This window comes from Aricia agestis, chromosome 16 (genome assembly GCF_905147365.1).
Source record: "Aricia agestis chromosome 16, ilAriAges1.1, whole genome shotgun sequence".
Classification (NCBI taxonomy): Eukaryota; Metazoa; Arthropoda; class Insecta; order Lepidoptera; family Lycaenidae; genus Aricia; species Aricia agestis.
This window is the reverse complement of record NC_056421.1, coordinates 10,538,753-10,562,256: the sequence shown is the minus strand read 5'-3', so window position 1 is coordinate 10,562,256 and position 23,504 is coordinate 10,538,753. Positions and strand designations below refer to the sequence as shown.

The window sequence follows — 23,504 nt, the reverse complement described above, 5'->3', positions numbered from 1 at the left end:
AATATAAACAGCTGTTGTGTACTGGGGGATACAAAACCTCACTGCTAAAAAAGAGCATTCTTTGCATGGCACCAACTGTGTATAATAAAATCCCCAGCAGCATAAAAGATAAACCACTTCAATTATTTAAAAAAAAATCTAGTAAAACTGTTGACAGAAAAATGTTATTACTCCATTCAATAATTTTTAAACGATTCCTTTTGACTGTTTATTGACTTTATTATGAATATTGAATAGATAACATTATTTTATTGTGACATCAGACTTTAATGTGACTAAATTGTATGATTATCTTTTAATTTACTGACGCATTGATTTATCAAATAGGTTTATCATAAACATTGATTAAGCTGCAGTAAAATATTAACTAGTAATTCAATTAATGTTGTGACTTTTGACTTCATGGCCATAATAAGCATATTATGAATAATTAGTAATTGTGTAATATTGGTTTCTTAAATATAATGTATAATAATATTATAATTACCCACATATATTACTTCACACACCATGTAAAATCATGGTAGAATGTAACAACTAAATATACTACTACCCTACGACCTACATGTACATGGTAAAACTACATTCTGTGAATAAAGAATTTGAATTTGAATTAAAGTTTTTTATAGTTTGGCTCGTAAATATTAGTTTTGATTCAATATCTTTAAAACCTAGAAAATCTAGGAAGAAAAACTAGATCGAATAAATCGGTTATCGATAATGTAATAACTCTGGTTCGTATTAAAATTGAATTCGACGGGAAACTAGTAAATTATTATTCACTCCACTGCACTGGCTTGAGTTTAAAAACGAGATTTAAAGCACTATTTTATAAGCTTTCAGTCTAACATTTTTTAATGAAATGAACCAGTACGAGTAGAGAGATCGCCTGATTGGTGGTAACCAACGATAATAGACGCTAACACGTCTTGTGATTGGTGTTCCGCATATTTTGCTCTCCGTCATCATGTCTAACACTTGTGAATCATAGAATATTTTGAAGGTACAGTAACTTGTAAATTGTAATTTTATTCACTTAATTGACAATTTAGAAGAATGTTATTCTGTTCAAAATAAAGTGAAAAATTAAAACTTGCTGCAGGCAACACGGTCACCATAGAAACGTTTCTTTCTACGGAAGAATAAACAATGTGACAGTTAGAGAATGGAAATCATTTTGTCGATAAAATCTGCCAGTATGTCGATTCTTCCGTAGAAAGAAACCGTTTCTATGGTGGCTATGCTACGCCTGCTGGTCAGAGCAGAGCTTCTAGTACTCACATTGCGATACTGGATACATAATTCAAGTAATTCAAGTGGTATTTAATTTAAGTAATATTTATCAGAAAGGTACTTATTTTAAAAATTTATTACAAAAATAAAGTACCAAACAAACCTTTAACATACTTAACATTACTTTGCACCCAAAAGTGACTACTTTTGGAGTGTTTTCGCGCCTACCAAAAATGTCAGGTATCTCTTCCTTTTATGCGAGGACTGAGGAGTGTTCGCGCTTAGATTCGTCCCAAATGAGAAATTCCCGCTGTTAGTACGGTTAAGAACTAGTGTTGTACGGTAGAAATTATTTTTATGTCGATGAATATTTGACGATTCACGAGGTTTTATTAGTATACTTAATATTAGTCCGTAGGTGAGGGTTAGAGTAACGTTAAAGTCGCGAATTTGAAAATTCAAATTTAACAGTGTCCTGACACCGAGAACTACAAGTCTGTCAATTCAATAGTATCTTCTTGTGTAATAAAAGTTAAGTTTTGAAAGGGTTTTTTAAAAACGCACCACATTACATAGACGCGTCGCGTTGCCATGTAGACATTTCCTAAAGGTAAATGACGTAATGGTCATGTTACAGTATAGTACAGAATTAAAGCTTGGTACTGATTCTACATTACAAATTAGTTGGAAAAGTATATCAGTATAATCAGTTCGTATTTAGAGAGAAAATGTGCCAAGAACCAAAACTACTCTAGGTTATGCCTGCTTCTAAGTGTATCTTAAATCATAATAATATGAGGAATACTTTCCAGTATATAAAGAAAGAGTTAAATCATTTCACAAAGTAATTATTTTATCTACCTAATTATTTATCGATATCGGTAGAACTAGTTTACATCCCTAGCTCGATGCGGATACTGGGAGAAATGTGTTCGGAGCTGGTATTAATTTGAGGTGTAATAGGGGTGTCAACTGTCCAGCGACCGAAAAACTAGACGAATTTTTGGCCAAGTTTTAATTTCAAATGAATTTTTAAAGTAGGGAGAAATATTTCACTTGGTTTTTCTAGTTTCTAAGAGTATTTTAGCTCTCTAAACAAAGATTTTTTTATTTTGGATATAGCATTATCATGCTGTATATTTGACATCATAATTTTCAGACAGGAAAAAGTTACGATATTTACTTTAACCTCGTATCGAACTATAAAATATTATGTCAAATCAGTCCAAACAAGGGAACAATTTTTCCTGCTGTTTTTGCTCCGACATAATAATATTATGCTTATTTAAACAATATATTTTAAAACATCTTAAAAGAAACTTATAGATTTTTCTACCAATACCGTGTAGCACGTTGGACGTGGTGTCTCATAGCGTTTCCTCCACTTAGACGTTTTATCAACAAAGGCGGTGTAAAATTTAATTTCCCGTTGGCCGTGTCGGACGTGACGTGAGTCGTGACGCGCCGCCAGCTTCCGAATATGCTAGCGATTTATGTCACCGAACAGCTCGTATTTTGCGGCTGAAAAGCGTTTTCTTTCGGTATTCGGTATCAGTATTGGAAGTTGGAAGTTATGTTCTGTCAATCGATGTAGTTTGGTAGAATTTTAGGAAAACTTGCAATTTTTTTTTAATTATTAACATCGCAAGCGCCACACGACACTTTTATCAAATTCGGATTCCTAACTTCGCTGTGTAATAATTTGAAGTTACAGCATTGTAAACTTTATTTTAAAAGATTAATTTTTTTCTCACTTTTTTGGTAAGTAAATAAATTGGGCCCCGTGCGAGTTTCTTACGCCGGTTCTTCTCGCCGGGTTAGTTCCCAAACCGGTGGTTGGCACCAGTGTAGACCCGACGTTCAGAGAATATTTGCAAAAATTTATTCTGAATTAAAAAAAAATTAGTTTGAGTTGGAGCTGTCGATACTATCGGTTTATTTGCGATAAATTATCGATATCGTCAATGATCACCGTCCATCCCTAATATGTTCGTTACCTAGACAATGGAGCCGTGACACAAATACATATTACTCCAGTCAGTATGCGAGGAATCACGTACAACGTCTCAATATTGGAGACAAATCGATCTTGTCCGCCACTTCCATATCTTGTTGGATATTGAGTCTAGCTTGTTGAATATTATGTCTGTGTCATATGAACTTCGAGTACAATAGTCTAACGTGATGGTCTTTTATGTTTTGATGTTTTTGAGTATGTAACATAAGATACCGTACCTACACACTACAAAATACTGTGTGTACCACAAAATACTGCTGTGTAACTACTACAAAATAGTGTGTTTAATGTTTATATATGTATTTCATGTTGGAATAATTGATTAAGCATTTCCATGTGTTTTATGATGGATTTTTCTAATTAAGCAACATTTCGGAGATATTATGTTTGAAAATTTTAATTGATACGATATAGTGATAGTATATTTTGTTTGTAGAGCATTTATACATTTGAATCATTTTATTCGATGTCTTAAAAATAAACCTTTAAATATTTTATACTTAGCATAAAAATTAAAATTTAACCCTTTACAATTTTTTTGTTTAATTTTCATATTTAAACAAACTTTACAGAAAACTAAGCACTACAAGCTACGTTATTGATATATATAAGTATACGATATACTATATATAGGTAACTATCGGTTCTAGTAATCTTACTTGTGACCTAGGAATGATCGGAATACTCGCCCGTGGTCTTCCCAGTTTAGACGAGAGGTTGCGTGGGAACATCTAGACTGAGACTTGTCTAGACCAGTGTCGTGGTTACGCCTAGGTAACCTAGTGTTTGTGATATCTATCTTTTTACAATGCCTAGCAGTTTACTAACTTTATGTAAAAAGTAAGTATTAATGTACTATCAGATAAGTTGATTCCTTGGCAGATGGCGGGCCTAAGTAATTTGGTCGCATTACGTCAAACCCATCTGACCAATCACAGCTCACATTTAACTGAAATAAATCGACCACATAACGTAGGTCCGTCAACTACCTAGAAATCAATTTCCTCGATGGTACCTTATGCTTATATTGAAATAGCTCAAAAACATTAAAATAACAATAAAATGCTTCTGACGTAGTGTTAGTTTCCGAAACGGCTGGACAGATTAAGATGAAAATGTGCTTAAAGCTCTGAAAAAGACCAAGAAAAGTATAGCAAAACAAACTTTACCGGGTCAGCTTGTAGCACGTAATTTATTGTAAATCAAAGTTTCTCTTTCAATCCACATCTCTTTGTCAATTTATTTGAGGAGGATGATGTAGAAGCAGCCCGCGGTTATGAAATTTCTTTCTTCGCAATAAAAGGAAAGTTTTCGAATCACACAAAGTAACAAAGTAACGAAAACCTTAAACGTAATGGTCTCTTAGAACTTTTAATGCTTCATACGACGAGAGTGATTTTCGCGGTTTCTTAAAGTGTATCTGAGTGATTTTTATTTGCTTGAGCGTTTTTGGCAGGAACATTACGACTCTTCTTATTGCACTTCGACAGAACATGTCATAACATTGGCAATAGCGTATCTACGTAGTATGATAAACTATAATGACATGATTTTTTATAGTTTAAATGTGAGCTTTACGAATTACAAAATATGCTTGCTTGATATAAATTCTGAAACAAAAAAAAAATATATGTATGAGAGTAGAGAACTTTAACTTTTTTTTTAACTTTTACTTTCACTTTTACATATTTACCAATAATATGGAGAGAAGACCTAAAGTATAAATAGCCAACGGCCAACCGGCAATCTTCGTAAACTTAGGTAGGTATAAAGAAAATGACGTATTAAACAATAACTAGCTATTTGACCGAGCTTTGCTCGGTGTTCGATAAAACACGAAAAAAATGACATTTTCTAAAAATGATTCCTAGCTAGATCGATTTATGAAACCCTGAAACCACCCTATATACTAAATTTCCTGAAAATCGTTGGAGCCGATTCCGAGATTTCAATTATATATACTTATACAAGAATTGCTCGTTTAAAGATATAAGATAAGATTATATAAGATTATCAATTTTATTCGACCTCTTATACTGTTTCTAGGAATTCTCCGTATTTTCTGTTCAAGTGAAATGAACTCGAGCATTTCTGAGTTCTATAAAGGGCTGGGCGTAGGCGGCTTAGGCTTCCACTAAAAGCTGTGGGTGCATTGGCATGTGAAATTATTATACCGATAACGATTACTTCTACGCGAATAGAGGCTTTAAATCAGGCAGGCGTAAGGCGAAAATTGTGTGTATTTTAGTAGATTTCATAAATGTGTAGGCGCTGATTCGATATCGGAGTTATCTTGAGTCCAGTCCAGAGGTTCCCAAACTTATTTTTTTCTACCGCCCACTTTAAGAACAAAGTATATTTTAGCACCCCGATTTTTCCAAATTAAAAATTGCATCCAGCTGAAATAAATCACCCCCCAAGCCTCTACATAATCCATTTTTTTCTGGGTTCCACGCTGCCCTCCTTCAGACCTTCAGCGCCCACAAGGGGGCGTTATCGCCCACTTTGGGAAAGGCTGGTCTAGACGGACATTCATTAGTAGATTTAATGGCTATTTTGAGGCCCAGTACTTCACAATAAGACGCTATTTTCATATATTTTCATAATAAATCACCTATAATATGCATAAAAAGCTACTATATCCTACGAAGTAACTAACTTACTTGCTTACGTTACATTACGTTTTGTTTAAAAATGCAGTATCTTTAAAAAAGAATGTATCAGAGTTAGGTTGCAGTGCAAACCGACCCTAAGACCATATTAACACCTTAACACTAAACCCTGGACCTAAAATAGAATAGACCTAGCCGAATATAGCCAAACCATTAATCGTGGTAAGACATCGTTTTTCATCCCATCCCGGGATCTGTCAAATATAAATCATACGGGATAACTGACCCGGGGTTCTCACGTCGATAAAAAGCCTCCGACTTACATCCAATTTGAGCTCCTCATGGATAGGAAACGTATGTATTTATGTTAACTAGACTGTCTTGACATGAGCTTCTACCGCCTATAGTTCCTGCTCGTTCCCTTTTTTTTATGAAATAAGGGGGCAAACGAGCAAACGGGTCACCTGATGGAAAGCAACTTCCATTGCCCATGGACACTCGCAGCATCAGAAGAGCTGCAAGTGCGTTGCCGACCTTTTAAGAGGAAATAGGGTAATAGGGGAGGGTAGGGAAGGGAAGGAAAGGGAATAGTTGAGGGTAGGGAAGGGAATAGGGTAGGGGTTAGGGGATTGGGCCTCCGGTAAACTCACTCACTCGGCGAAACACAGCGCAAGCGCTGTTTCACGCCGGTTTTCTGTGAGAGCGTGGTATTTATTCGGTCGAGCCGGCCCATTCGTGCCGAAGCATGGCTCTCCCACGTAAAAAAATCCCTTATACATAAACTACCTGCTTGCTTCACAATCCAATTGTTTACTTGAGATATGTTGTCACTTATAATAGTTCATGTACTAAGGAAGTTTATTCCTAGGCCTACCTACGTAGTTTTTTTTTAAATGAAATAAGGGGGCAAACGAGCCAACGGGTCACCTTATGGAAAACAACTTCCGTCGCCCAATAGACACTCGCAGCATCAGAAGAGCGGGTGCGTTGTCGGCCTTTTAAGAGGTAATAGGGTAATAGGGGAGGGTAGGGAAGGGAATAGAGAGATATTTGGGCCTCTGGTAAACTCACTCTCTCGGCGAAACACAGCGCAAGCGCTGTTTCACGCCGGTTTTCTGTGAGAACGTGGTATTTCTCCGGTCGAGCCGGCCCATTCGTGCCGAAGCGTGGCTCTCCCACGTCTTGGTCGCGTTATGTCAAACCCAGCAGACAAATCACAATTAACATTAAATTGACAATCCTCGACCAAATGACGTTGGTCTGTCAACTGCCTAGGAATCAATTTCCTCGATGGTACATTCCCTAAATACACGTGAGACGTTTTGCCCCGATATTAATTATTAGTCTTCCTATCAATCGAATCGCTTCGTTTGAAGCTAATAGCTTACGTAATTAGTCCTTGATGTCCCGATAACATCCTTCAAGTGACGTCTGTCGAACACCGAACAATATGGACACCCTAGCCGCAAAGGAATTCCAAGCTTATTACCCCGTGATAGAGGCCGTATTCGCTTGGTAGAGTTTGATAGACCGTAAATGGGAGTTGAAGGCTTTTGTTCGAAGACCACTGAAAGAGACAGCTCCACGTTAATATTTATTACGCTTTTGAACGTTCTATTTTGCCGCAGTGTGCACACATCCAAACTAATATTATGAATCTGAAGAGTTTGAACGCGTTTGTCACGAACTATTGGACCGATTTTTATGTAATTTGGTACCGATATAGACCATAAAAGTAAATCGTGGAAAATGACATAATATAATATGACAACATTTTGCGGGAAAGCGAACGCTTCACTTCTTCTTCGTTTGCAAACTTCTAACCTATATTAAAAGTAGAAAATGTTAAAATTCGTTTGTTTTTCCCGAGATTCAAAGTATATCTACGCCCAATATTATAAATAATAGGCCAAGTGCGAGTCGGACTCGTGCACGAAGGGTGCCGTACCATTATAATAGAGCAAAATTAGGCCAAAAATTGTGTTTCTTGTATGGCAGTCCCCCTTAATTTTTTATTTTATTTTAATATTAATATAAAATATTAAATAACACATAGGTACAACTAAGGACCTTGTGAAAAATTCACCCTCCTGTTGCCATTATTGATTACGAGCAAAAAAGGCCAAAAGATCACGTTTGTTGTATGGGAGCCTCCCTTAAATATTAATTTTACTTTATTTTAGTATTTGTTGTTATAGCGGCAACAGATATAGACAATCAGTAAATTTCAACTCTCTAGCTATTACGAGTACCGTTCTTGAGTTACAGCCTGGTGACGGACAGACGGACAGACAACGAAGTCTTAGTAATACCGTTACCCGTTATCCGTTTTTACCGTTTGGGTACGGAACCCTAAAAACTGGTTCAGCAGTAGGAGATAATAGACAAATGAATGTCGGCCATTTTAAGTCGCGGGAAACACCTACTCCATAAAGAGTACATAAGCTGTCCAATGTCCATAGAAAACTGCTGACTTGCCGCTGACCGATGCTTTTATAGAGCCTGTATCGGGTTTTTGGGTCAACAGGCGTAAAGAAATGGCCCCAACACATTCTGCCCTCATTATAATCTCCGAATTCTTAGACATCTTGTTACGTTTAATTAAGAAAAGACGCGTCTAGTGGGAACATCATTATTTTGAAGAGATGTTTTGAATGACTTGTTAACAAGGACTTTTTATATTATGTTATGTTTTATGTATTATTGTGACCGTGATATTTCACTATAACCTTATACATTTATCGTCAGGTTAACTATAATTGTGTCTTAGTTAACCTACGACGCGGCGATGCTATAAAGGCAATTTAAAATAGAAGATTATTTAGTAGAAACATAATGAATTACACGTTAAAATAAATAAATAAAATAGAAACATCTCTATTAAACATACAAGGGACAAAACACAGCCAGAATTTATAAAAACACAAAATAATAGCAAAACAACTTAAGTGACGCACAACACACAATCACAATATTTAAATAAGCTATGTAACAAACTTAAAAGGTTTCAATAAATTGGAATTTGAACTTTTCTGTTATCCTAGGTAAAAAAATACGAGTTGCACTCTGGAAGTGAAAAAGAAACAAAAGGCATTTCCCGAATCCCGGCGCATTCGATTCGACTATTCTGCCGAGCGTCTTATGTCTTACGAACATGGAGACAATTCATTCAAAGACCTTTTTTGGGGGTCCGTGAAAAACGTCAATTGTTAAAGGGTTCCGCCACAAAATAACTTTGAGAAACGCTGATCTAGGGACACGGAAGTAACGAAGGCGCGGATGGCTCTTAATTGATAAAGTTGGCCGCGGACAATATTTTAAGGTAATCAAATTTCACCATTATAGCGGTGCGGTTATATCTCCCCACGGAAGCCAGACCTTCGGATAGTGATGGGAACATAAAACATATCGATATTCTGTAAGAAAAAGATCTACAAGATCTAGAAGTCTTAAAAGTCAGCAAGGTCTTCAAAATATTATCGTAGTACAGTTTTTCGCTTATCACAAAATTTGTTAGTATTTACTTCACTTTTCTTTATGTATTTATTCTTTCAGTAGACAAAAATATAATTATTATTTCATCTTACAATAATTATTAGTCTTAAATCTCATAATGATCGTAACAAACCTTGTCAAATTCAGTTTTTATTCTTGTCACAAACTTGTAAATACTTCTTACTTTTCTTTATGTCTTCACAAGCTAACATATTAATATGTTACACATAATATCAAACCATAAGTATTAGTTTAGATTTATTCGGTATAAAAGCTAATAAGATAAATCTAATAGGATCAGCATCAGAATCAAAATATACTGTCAAGGCAAACTGTAATTTATCGATGTATATCGCCCATCCCTACTCTGAACAGGGTTTCAGATGCTTTCCCAAAGGGGAAAACTTTACCCCTCTAAACTCAATCAGAAGGCAATAGGGTTCTATTTTTACAGCCACTGTTTCACAACAATGTAATATGAACCTTAGCGCTTCTGTAATTAGATACGTTTGCGAACGACACGTATGATACTGCGTCATGTGGCCCTGTGCTGCAATGTGTATCGTATTTTCTAAGCCATTAGAGTGTATTTCCCTTGATTGGGTTATCGAGTCGTGAGAAATGTGTTGCCTATGCTAATGTTTTTTATAGCGCGCTCTGAAATAGCATATTCATCGATAGTCGATACTCAGCGTGTTATGGATACAATATTAAGTTCAGCAAACGCAATCTTCTCGAAACATCGACGAGGTTAGTAAAAGGTGAAGCGGTAAAAGTTTACAAACTTCGATATAGACTATAATTGCACAGAGAGCACATCCCTAAAATACTTTTAAGCAAAGACGCGAACAACAAGTTAAAATTGGGGTTAAAATGTGGTATGTTCGTATTCAATTATTCGACGACCTCTGTGGCTCAATTGGTGGGCTGTTGGTAGCTCAAGCCGGGGGTCGCGGGCTAAACTCCCGCCGACGGAACAAAAAGTTTCGAAAGTTCCTGGGTCATGGATGTGTATTAAATATGTGTATCACATAATAAAAATCTTAAATATATGTATAGTATAAAAGTATTAAATATATTTCCGTTGTCTGGTACCCGTACCTAACACAAGTCCTTCAGGTAAGACCACAGGGCCAGACTGACATGGCGTGAAGCGTCCATAGATATTATTATTATTAATTATCGCGTTACGTCAGTTTAAAAATCCATATATCCATATATAAGACTTGCGTTATCTGTATAATGTTTGTAATTTGTATGGCGCGGTGTGGCCGGTGGCGTAACCCGCGATACAGTAATGGCCACTAATGACTTTAAATATGAGGCCCCGACTATTTACTTATCTTAATGCCGCTTTAATGCAATAATTTAAGCTCTACTTTTATTAACATTTTTACATAAAGCGGCTTAGAGTCTAGACTCGAGAAATTAGAAATCGGAGATTACAGAATTCTGAGAAACAAGGTAACACGAAATGCTTAAATTCTTAAGAAGATTACGACGGAATTATTCGTTACAATTATTTGAGTATTTAATTGTAACAAGCTAGGATTAAAAATTCTTAATATCATTGTAACTTGTAACTGAAAACAACATAATGTTTACTTAAGAGACGAAAAAACATGGCATGTAACAGCTGAAAACCGGAAAACCAAAATCGCATTTGAGGTATTACGTAAAAATACGGATTTAATCTCGTAAACCGTGAAAATTAAGTTATGAACCGAAAAGTGCCCCACAAAGGCGGCGAGAGCGCCATAATCCGGGATGAGCATTCCTCTTGGGCTACGGTACCGAATAATGCGTTAGGGGCCACAGTTCCGGATAATTCAGGGACCACGGCTGTGGATAATGATTCAGGAGCCACGGCTGTGGATAATGATTCAGGGGCTATGGTTGCGGAGAATGCTACAGGGGACACCGTTTTGGATAATGCTTCTGGGCTTTTGGAACCACGGTTGCGAAAGGGTCACGGTTGCGAAGAATGTTACAGGGGCCACGGTTGCGGATAATGCTACAGAGGCCACGGTTGCGGATAATGCTTCAGGGGCCACGGTTTTGGATAATACCTCTGGAGCCACGGATGCGGTTATGCTACAGTTGACACGGTTGGGGATAATGACTCAGGGGCCACGGTTGCGAATAACGCTTCAGGAGCTATGGTTGTGGATAATTCCTTAGGGGCCACGGTTGCGAATAATGGTTCAAGAGCCACGGTTGCAGTCTGCAGATATTTGCGAAATGCCGACGACTCAGAATATTATAAATATTGCGGACCTCATAATCCTGATTATTGCTAATGACTTTTTATTCCGTTATTCAACAGGAAGCCGTGGAATTCTTAAGTTATTTTTAATAAAAATATCAACAGCATTCATTGTATAAATGTTTAATGGATACCTACTGTTTAATGGAGGAGGATTTTTGCATAACAATCGCTTTCATATTTCTCTATGACTTGTTAAAATTGATCGTATTATTGTGCGTTTGTGTTCTCTCGCACATCTCGTAGATGCACATGATTATCTTCTTGACAAAGTATTATATACAGGTAGGTAAGAGCTGACAAGGCAAAAGTTCAACGCCACGCTCAATAAGTTCTAAGTACAGCTTTAACAAGCCAAATGCGACCGTAACATGTTCAACACGTAATAAATTTAAAATGTACTGTAAAATGAAGAAAAGGAATTTCCTCCAAAGTTTCACACTCGGTTTATTGCTCGAAGTTTGTGAAACATACTTCGAAAATGTTGAACACCGACTCCTTTTACTTATATGAAAAGTTTCCTAACACCATTTTATTTTTAAATAAAACTGTGTAAGTTTTAAGTGTTATTAAACTTAATAATTCTTATTTTATTTTGTGTCTACAATACACTACTGTGGAAGACAGAAATTGTTAATAATATTAAGTATATTCCTGTCGGTCGAAGTTTTCGGTGTAATATTTTTACCGCTCACTCGTTTAGCCTTAAATAGTAACATTATCAAAATACCTTTCTGCGCAGTAGGTACCTAATTTATTAAGTATTGGACTAAGCATTTTTATTAAGGGTAAATGTATGCGTTCAGTATTCGTCCTTCCTCCTTTCTCTTATCTTCCTTAAATTCGATACGCGACCCAAATCTGTTTTTAATATTTCCCTTGGAACTTTTCTGATAACATCAAACTGTAATTTCTGTCACAATCCAACACACTTGAGTAGGGAAATATATAATGCATTGTATAAGAAAAAAAGATAAAAGAACAATAGAATATAATATATTATAATGCAAACCGTTTTAAATAATATAAGGATACAGATCCCGAATGAGTGGTATCACACTACTATCACATCTTTTTCTTAATGCTAATGATGGTGTTGTCATTTGTGCTGATCGTAGCCAGAATTTTCGAATATTTTCTCGAGGTCGGTGATTAAGTCTGCACTCTGCACCTCGTTTTTGCATCATTTATCTACATACTGCATTCAATCTAAATAGTTTTAAGACATACTTGCTTGTTCTCTTCGAGTATTCAACCAGTATCATGCAGACTGCAGAAACTGTAAAAATGTTCAGAATATTTCAGCTTTTTCACTTCATTACCGCGAAAAGAACATTTTTATTACCCAGTGTAAGCGAAATATCGTTGAGCTGTACGGGCACAAAAGCAACAGACCTACCCCCACAATTCGCCGCATTATAAACTCATTTACGCCTCTCGTTTTGAGTTTGCGAGTATATTTTGTGGAATTGTAAGGATTTTTGTTGACGATTGCCTTCGCAAAGTTGTTCTTTACAATTTGATTGATGATTTGATTTTTGTGACTTCGCTTTCAAAGTCGTATTCGTGTTCTGTATTCATTTTGAACCTGTAACTAAGTTTTAAGGTCAACTCTACTCCGTTAAAGGTTTTCAATATTACATTTCGACTTTGAAAAACTCGTGGGAATTATTTAGTACCTACTAAAATCTTAGTATTCTCTTTGATTACTGATGTTACTTCTTAAACTTTAGATACAAATAAAAAAGATGTAAAAACTAAAGCATCCTTTAAAATACATAATAGTCATGCGTAACATTTATTTTTTATATCTGTACTAAACTGTATATTATTGTTACTTTTTGCTAACAATATTATTTTTCTTGTTTCAGGTATGAATGAAGTGGAGAAGTTTAATTAACAGACGAAGTTGGCTAATTGTTTTATAAGCGCGGGCGGGGCGTCAGAGTTGGTGATTGTGTTGTAAAAAGATAACAGTTATTTTGGTAGAACTTTTTTTTTATGAAATAAATGGGCAAACGAGCAAACGGGTCACCTGATGGAAAGCAACTTCCGTCGCCCATGGACACTCGCAGCATCAGAAGAGCTGCAGTTGCGTTGCCGGCCTTTTTAGAGGGAATAGAGTAATAGGGGAGGGTAGGGAAGGGAATAGGGGAGGGTAGGGAAGGAAATAGGAGAGGGTAGGGAAGGGAAAAGGGTAGGGGATTGGGCCTCCGGTAAACTCACTCACTCGGCGAAACACAGCGCCCGTGGTATTTCTCCGGTCGAGCCGGCCCATTCGTATCGAAACATGGCTCTCCCACGTCGTAAACTGCAAAATTTTACGTCTATTCATAAAACGGCTAAAGTAACTTCTGTTACTTTAGCTGTTTTATGAATAGACAATAATATCCACTTACATGAGAACAAGACATTAGTTATTATAATGTGTCTGTCTCAAACCACTAAAGTGATTTCGATAAAATTTGATGTGGTGATATTTTGGGCCCCGGGAAAAGGCATAGGACAGCTGGATGTAGATACTACTACGCAATAAATTATTATATTCTCGAACAAAGTAGCGGACAATGACTGATATGAATTTAATCCTATATTAGACGTAAAACGACCGATGAAAGCAGATTCTCTGAGTGGCTAATGTCTGTTTGAAATTGGAGCTTAGTAATTGAATCATGTAGTTCGCAAATGAGGTATCTACGTTAATTGAAATCCGCTAGAATTCCTTGTAGCAAAGAGCTTTGAAGACATAGAATACCAATTTACTGGGATTATGTGAGTTGTCAGAGAAATTCCAGATATCCCTAATAATTCAATGGTAAGTATTGGCAGGAGTTATATTTGCTAGAAGTGCTAGAACTGAATGTAAGCGACACCTGTGGTGTGACCAAATTACGACGCTGGCTGAAAAAAAAACTGGACCGTATCAGAAGGTCGGCATGGGACCTTCTGGTACTGAAGATAATGACCTTGAAGAAGACATGCATAATATTATGTATTGCTAAAAGAATGAAATTTTCTTAGAAAAAGTAGATACGTGAAATGTCATATTGGATCTAAAGAACCAAGAAGCAGGTTCATCAGTTTGCTATGATTTGATTAGCTATGTCTAATACGCCAACGATCCCTCCCAATCTTGCAGTATCACAATACTCGAAAAAGTACAAAGCGAAGATATAAATAATTTTTGTTATAAGTTTATGAGGCGCACGTGGCGTGGGGTGTTGACAATGGGTCCCCCGAGCCCAAACCGAAATGTTATCAGATTCCGTGCAAATTTGTTTACGTAACTCGTGATATTTATATTGGTGGGTATTATGGAAACTTTTAGACAGTTTACGTTGCTGATATTATGCCGGGTTTGATATGTTGGGAAACAATGTAAAAATGTAAAAGAATATAATCATGTTTTGTAATAGTCCTATCGTAGTCGTAGTCGAGTATTTAATATTAATTAGTAATAGTAGGCTAAGTTTACTTCTTCCTGTGTACATTTTGTTATACATATTTTATGTGCTCTACAAAACTTCACTGTTTTGAATGCCACGCCTGTTCCAACACGGGCTAGTTAAAATCGTATCAATCTTCATTTAATGGGTTAATAAAGTTTCAATTTGCAGTGGGTAAATGGTTTATGTTGGGCACAGAGTAATGGGATTCTGACACAGTCTGGTACCCGCGTGTATTGCACCCAATTAACGCCATCTATTGTGGGGCGGAAACATGTTATTTCCAAGTTTGATTAGGACAATGCAGGCTGATCACCTGATTGTCTGACAAGTAAGATGATCCATGCGTCGGATGGGCATGTAAAAAGTCGGTCCTGCGCCTGATCTCTCGCCAGTCGTGTCGGTTTTCCGTCCCACTGGGTTATGAGAGTAAAAGGAATAGAGAGTGCTCTTGTGTACTGCGCACACACTTGGGCACTATAAAATTACTCCTGCGTACCTGGCCTGGTTTCAATGAAACCGGCCACCGTCACCGAAACCGGTGTGGGGAGTATTATTATTATTATTGTGGGGCGGAGCAAACAATGGTTTTGTTTCTTTACAGTTTCGCTTCGCAAGCTCCATATCTGTTATTTTCCTTATTTATTTAAAAAATACAATCCAAACTTATTTCTAACTGAGAGTGTATCTTAACTCTGCAAAGTTTCTGCTATTTCTGCTGCTTGTGCCAGTCTGTGTTGAACGTTGACAGAATATATAAAGTCATATCTATAATTATATTGATATAAGTATACAAAATTCAGTACAAAATAATTATTTTATGGCCCTGTATTCCCAAAAACGGACGATTTTCAAGATTTAAAAGTGAGAGGAGACATAAAAATATAGTAATTTAAATTCTGAAAAAAATATGTGTTAGTTAAGGCTCTAACACAGTAGAATTTATATTCCATTACACAATATCATGAACTTCACTCGATAGACTAAAATCCCAAAGTTACCTCTTCTTTTAATCAAATTGCCAAACTATGTCCAAATTATTTGGAATTTTCAGATAATTTTTGTACTGAATTAAAGACAAAGAATGTATTTTATTTTATTTTATCAGGAAAACATAATTACAGTGATTTGATTTACAATCTTAAATACTACAAAAACACTTAACACAATTTACACGTTTTCACAGTTAGACACTCAATAACAACAAAAGCATATGATCTAATTAATGTGAGATATTTTATGTTTACGAGGAAAAAAAAAACAGATACGCACTGAAATATAACAGTAGGTATACCAATGAATGTAGCATCGAGCAAATGAACAAGTTTAGTGTATGTTCTAACTTTAACAGTTAAGAAACAGTCTCAAACCATTGCTTAATGATTAGCTTTTTTGTAGCTCTTACTGAAGAATTAAATAAATCAAGATTCGTGAGTTTGCTTATGTCGTTAAAAAAGGTAGCTGCACGAATAAAAAATGAGTTTTTACGATAATTTATTCGTATCTAGGGCGTTTCGTTTCTAACGGCGAACAAAAAACTATAAAATAGAGGTGCAAAGTGTGTGACTGAAAGCGTACCAGCCGAACCTTTGCGCCTGAAATTTTATAGTTTTTTGATCGTCGTTTTTTTATACATCAATTAAATCTAGTCAAAAAAACGAAATGCCCTAGATATATTCTTTGTCTTTAATTCAGTACAAAAATTATCTGAAAATTCCAAATAATTTGGACATAGTGTGGCAATTTCGTTAAAAGAAGAGGTAAATTTGGGATTTTTTTCTATCGAGTGAAGTTCATGATATTGTGTAATGGAATATAAATTCCACTGTTTTAAATCCTAAACTAACATGTATATGTTTTTTTTCAGAATTTAAATTACTATATTTTTATGTCTAATGTCACTTTTAAATCTTGAAAATCGTCCGTTTCTGGGAATACAGGGCCTTAAGCTAATGATTCTTTGAGTCAAAGCGCTAGAAATTTTATCATAAAGACTTTTATCTCTCAGCTCTTTTAGCTAGATATAAAGTGTTTTGTTCTAATTAGATTTTACGATTTTCTAGAGCGAGATTCCTTATAAAACAGCAATTTTGTATGTTCATCCTTTATCATCAAGATAGTGATTTTGTCTGCAATATAAATCCAGCTATGTTAAATATGTTGAAGATAGCTAACGCATTGTACTTTGAGTATCATTTTATGACGATCGTAAATTTTTTACACTTCATCTCAGCGCAGATTACTATATTTGATTGAGTTGTTTGGCTATAACATTTTCATCACAAATAAGGTTGTAAAAACGTATGTAGAAATTTGTTGCCTGCATAAAAAACCTGAACTTATAATCTGTTAAAAAAATAATTCGTACGCAAATATTTAGATTTTAGAGGAAAAGAAAATTCAACGTGTAGGTATAGGTAACTCCGTATTAAAAAGCTGTTGTTTTTTATTCTTGTGAAATTTTTCCACCTAAATCATTAGTAACAGGTGTAATTTCGGCGGACCGGCTGAAATTTCCATTTTACAAATAAATCTTGAGTACAGATTAATTGTTCAAAACGGGCTGAGTCACAATACTTTAGTGCGAACCTTCTGTGAATTTAAAACACGTCCCTACTTAATTACATTTGATAAATCAAAAGAATTCTCGGTATCGTTACGGAATACGTGCAAGGGTAGAAATAGGGTTGTCAAATGTTGTCCATAACCCATCAGAATAAAAAATTCGTGGATGATATTATGCAATTATTGCAAAATATATTATGTGTACTTACTTTAATTTTTAATAATACTTAAATCTCGAAGTTTACGTTTGTACTATATTATAGCACATTTTTTTTATTTCTACTTGGGGAATCCATAAAATGTGATAGCCCTAAATTCTTAAGGGAGCAATCACTACCACGACCCTCTTCAAAGGGGAGGGTGTTGAGTGTTGAGTTAAAACAAAGTAAAATAGCGTGATTCAGTCGTGACGCCATTCAAGATGGCGTCTACCCACGTGGGACAACACAAAAATTTAAACGGAACAAAGACAAAAATAACCACCTTTATTTTGAACTGAAAATGAGGCAGATATGTTTAATTACTGCTTAACGTTGTTTTTTAAATTAAAGTTAAGTAATGAACAAATGTTTCCGAGTGTGGCTGAAAGTGGACTTCATCTAATAAATAAAAATAAGTTTTCCTTCCTGACGCTGTAACTCCAGAACGCACGAACCGATTTCCACAGTTTTGCATTCGTTGGAAAGGTCTCGGGCTCCGTGTGGTCTATAGAAAAAAAATTCAGAAAATACTTCAAGAGAAAAGCAGGAAAACAGGGAAAATCATTTTATGGCAAAACATCCGGGACAGCTAGTTTCGTGTAAAATTATTTTAATTAATCTAATTCGTAAAAAAATAGTTTAGCACAACGAATAACTTAAATTAAAACCCTTGCATTTTCAGAATACATTTTCCATATTATTCTCGTACTTCTCGAAGTTGTTTCGCATTATTATATTTGCTCCTAACTGATTTGAGAGTGGAACGCAATTTTATGAGTGAAGGAGAAATATAAGGAAATGCTTTGTGAAGAATTCTGGATCGAATAAAATTACGACAATTTCGTTATGTTCTTTTGCTTGATTTAGTATTTGTATGTGTAGCCTGCTACAGTAATTTATATAAAATGGATTTAGGATGGGATCTTAATCTTTCGTAAGTTCACCTTAATTTAGTCGGACATTACTTCACTATCATTTAGTAAATGGTACCCATTTTATTCTGATTATATTGTATGTACATGGAAATGTAGCCAAGTGTTCCATTTTGGATCCTGTGTCGGTGAAATTAAGGTTGTATTTCACTTGGGACCATTCCTCTTTGTCTTTCATGTTCAGGGTACATACATAGTCAATGTGATGTCATTTATGTTCTCTCGCTGGACCTTTTAACAGATGAGTTAAGGGATTCTCGACCGTATACCTAATAATATTACGGGAATATAAAGACAGTATAAAATTGTATTTTACCAGTCGTCTATCTTGCCATTTAGTTAGGTTAGGCAAGATTACTATAATAAAGATAACCCCTTTTACTTATAAAACTTAAAGGGAGTTAAACAAGGTATACACTGTGTATAATGGCGGCTCTCGACATAGGCGAACGCGTTGGCCAACGCGTCTGCAGACGCGTTGGCCCAATGTGTAGAACGGGCGTTCGCGCGTTGGCCAACGTCTAAATACCTACGGCCAACGCGCGAACGCCCGTTCTACACATTGGGCCAACGCGTCTGCAGACGCGTTGGCCCAATGTGTAGAACGGGCGTTCGCGCGTTGGCCGTAGGTATTTAGACGTTGGCCGACGCGTCTGCGAGCTTGCCGCGCGGGTCGGAAATGTCGGCGAAAGATCAAAGGACATTTGTCGCAAGCTTTGCGCTCCATCCACACATAGGCCGCGCGATCAGTTTGCCCGGAGTTATAGTTATGATAATTATAATAATATGTAATAATTTTTATATGTAATAATTTAATAAATAATAAGTAGGTAATAAAATAATTACTTATATTATTTTAATATTATAAAATATTATGTAAAAGTGAGTTTATTTCTTTGTTTGTTACGTTTTCTCGCCTTTTATTTATTTATTTCGAGAATACCCTTTAAACTTTTTCTTGTCCACATTTACACAGTAATTATAAGCTGTCAATAAATATACAGCTGCAGCTGTTAGCGACTCAACATCCATTTTGAATCCGTCCGCACATTGGCGCGATCCAAAGCATACTGAACGACCTTCCTATGTGTGGATTACTCACAAACGCCGTTGCAAGCGCACTGCCAACGCGTCTGCAGACGCGTTGGCCAACGCGTTCGCCTATGTCGAGAGCCGCCACAAGTCGAGAGCCGCCATAATGCTCTGTCCTTGTTTAACGTATGTACACACAGTCGAATTGATAACCTCCTATTTTTTATCTGTTAAAAAAGTAGTAAAATTCAATAACACAGTAGCAATCTGCTTTTTTACGTTGGCGGCTCGTTTTAATACAGTAGCATGCACAAAGGCAGTATATATCGGGCGCATTTTCATTCTGTAACCCCTCCAGTTTTGTCTTGTTTAAAAAGAGTCTTGTCTTTTTTTCACGAGACGACAAAGAAAACATTGGCTTTTCCAGTAATGAAACTCTTTTGGTCTTACAATGCCGATCTCGGAAAATATTTTTTAAAATCGTGTTTTTACACGGATATGGAAAACTTACAGCGCTTTTAATAAGAAGTAAGTAGCTCTTTAGTTATAGGAAAAAAAATATGTAGTGACACAAAACGAAGCTTATATCTTAAAATGAACACAAAATTATGACTTCGAGAAAGAATTTGAAAATAGACAAATACCTAATAGCGGGCACAAGTACAAAAGTATTTATTATATTGTATGAATATAGGAGTAAAAAAATCTGAAAAAGGGTTAAAAGAGTATCCAAAACCGAACTTCAACTTCTTTTTTTGGAAGTCGGTAAAATGAGGAATTAATATAATAAGAAAATCCATGCAAGAGCACGTTTTCGTTAAATTAATTTCATGAAAAATATAAATTGGAATGAGAATAACCCTTCACTGTCGAGAGGTTTTGGCGCGTATTTCGGCTGATGGGTGTTGAGTGGTTTTCACCCTTAAATTTTTACACCCCTAAAAGGGGGTGAGTGGATAATGTTCTCTTAAAAATAGCGCGGAATGGTATCGTGTATAAGACGGTGAATATTATATTTTTAGAAAAAAATAAAATAGATTATTTAAAATAGATTATTCGATTATTCTTTAGACTTTGATCCGCTCGTGATCCGTTAAAATATAAAAAATAATTTTAATTTACAGTCTTTTTCCATTTCATGCCCAAACTTAAGTTATACTCACGAATGAAATAAACCTGCCATAAAATATCACACCTGTATTAAACGTCATTGCATACATAATAATTTTATGAAGTGCTAAATTTTAGATCAACGTAAAACTCAGCCATACTATACAGGTAATGAATTATTTTATTGAAATTCCTAACAACGTGATAAAATGGTTTCCAGTATTGTTATTAGAGGAACATATGTACCTCTACGCTAGAGTCTAGTTTATAGTAAATTTTCAAGTAAGCATGTTATTGGTAGGTGAAATAGAAATAGTTTCTGAAAGGATTGTTGTGTTTTGACCAATTTGATGAAAACTAGAAGTGTATCATGATAATTATTGTGATAATCGAAAATGTACACTTGAATGACGATTGTCGCCAATCAAAAGGATTGCCACAGAAGTATATTCAGGAAAGTAAGGGGCCTTGTATGTTTTTTTTTGGGGTGTCCTTTAAAAATGTCACTTCTTAATAGGGTTCCGCCACCGAAAAAGATTGAGAACCCCCTTTCATTGTTATTTTACAATTATTTCTACACAGAAATGTCGTTTGAGAAATATTTCGAGGAGAAACAGTACTTTTGCGAAATACTCACCATCAATGTCTTTCAGGGCCTATTATTCCTTTACCTATCTAATTTCACCTAAATCGTTTCAGAATTTGCAGCGTGAAGTCGAATTAACAAATTGAAAATTATTTGTATGGATGTATATTATAATTTCTACAACATCCTTTATATATGCGTGCATGCTCTTAAATCTCTTTCAAGTCAGCCTGAATACGTGAGTCCGAGGCCTCTCGCCTGAACAAAGGTTCCTGAGAAAATGGGTTAGCTTTTCCATGCATTGTTTATATGTACTTGTGATTGAAACTTCTCTCAAAGGGTTATGTGTTTGGACAGCTCTTTGTGTATGAAAGTTAGTTAAAACTTTATCGTATAATATATGCAGTACTTATATAATTATTTAAAATTATTGGGAAAGCTTTTATCTATATATATAAAACTCAAAGGTGTCTGACTGATTGACATAGTGATCTATCAACGCACAGCCCAACCCACTGGACGGATCGGGCTGAAATTTGGCATGCAGGTAGATGTTATGACGTAGGCATCCGCTAGGAAAGGATTTTGATAAATTCCAACCCCAAGGGGTTCCAAATAGGGGATGAAAGTTTGTATATAACAATACTTCTTAACGCGAGCGAAGCCGCGGGCAAAAGCTCGTTACAGTATATATCTATTATATATGTGTTACCTTTTCACGCTTAAAAGGCTGAACTGATTTAGATGAAATTTGTCATAATACTTTCAGAGACGGGAATGGTTTAGGATGCTGTAAAATGTACGGTTCCCGAGCGATAAACGAATTTTTAAATAAATCTAATATTTGAACATTTTTAAAATATTTTCAAACATTATCAAACACGAAATCATAAAAACTTTATTTTCGTCATAAAACTTGCGGCAAACTCTAATGCTGACATTAAGATTCCGAACTTCACCTGAAGTATAAATTCAGACCCGAGAAACGTATAAAATATTAGTGGCATACCGTTTCCAAGAGTTTGGGGCAATTCTTAAAATTTAAGATTTACGTAGCAGTAAACCGGTTGGCGGCTTGGTGCTGAATTAGACTGAGTTATGAATTACAATCCTTGTTTCAGAATTTATGACCTGGCGAGATGAACTCTTTCTAGACCATTACGAAGCTTATGTCAAGAGTTTGAGTCAACTTTAATGGGATCTTAAAGGACTTTAAATTCAAAATTTTGTTTTCAGTTCATAACTTCATGAAGACCAAAGTTTTGATGTCATATTTTATGCTCGGTGTTTGAGGTTTTTAACAGGTGTGTAGCTGTTAGCTAGTGTTAAAAGAAACTAACAAATTTATTATGGTCGCTGATGAGACTGCATTCACAACGCAATTTTTTACGAAATACAAATTTGGTATTATAGACAAAAAAAAATAGAGTTATGAATGCAGTCTTATTCTAAAATCTAAAAGATCTAAGCTCAGTACGTTATTTTTATGGGATGATACACAAAATATGCTTAGCAGCGTCCATAATACATTCTAAGAACATTATAAATTATAACTACTAAGATAATATAAGTATGACTATAATACACTTTAACTACTGAGATAATATAATTATGACTGTACACATTTAAACTCAGCAAACATACAATAAACCATTAGAACCGCGTCAAAACATCCACAATGAATCGCTGCGTAAAAAGTGCCCTAAACGGCCTTTACCATTGCGATTGTCATTTCAATTTGGTAAATTTAAAACCGGGTAATTTAAGCCCGGTCCGAGAGTGGCCCGGGACTAATCAAACACAAATCCCGGATCCCGGGGACGGAGTAATGGGAATGGCAAGTGATTTGCTGTTTTGTATCGGGTTTTCGGAATTGTTTATCTAATTTGAATATCACTTTAATCACATTTTGATGTCTGTATTTGAATCTTTTTGAAATTGTTGCGACTTGAGGACATTTTTGTAATGCGCGAGGACTGAATCAAGTAATTCCGTAACGAAAAATCCTAA

At 35.6% G+C, this 23,504-nt stretch overlaps 1 protein-coding gene across 3 annotated transcripts in view; it reads left to right on the top strand.

The window, feature by feature from the left end:
* The window catches only part of LOC121734973 (amyloid-beta-like protein), a 144,225-nt gene that overhangs the window by 66,777 nt on the left and 53,944 nt on the right, over window positions 1–23,504 (top strand). The gene's annotated exons all lie outside the window — the stretch shown is intronic.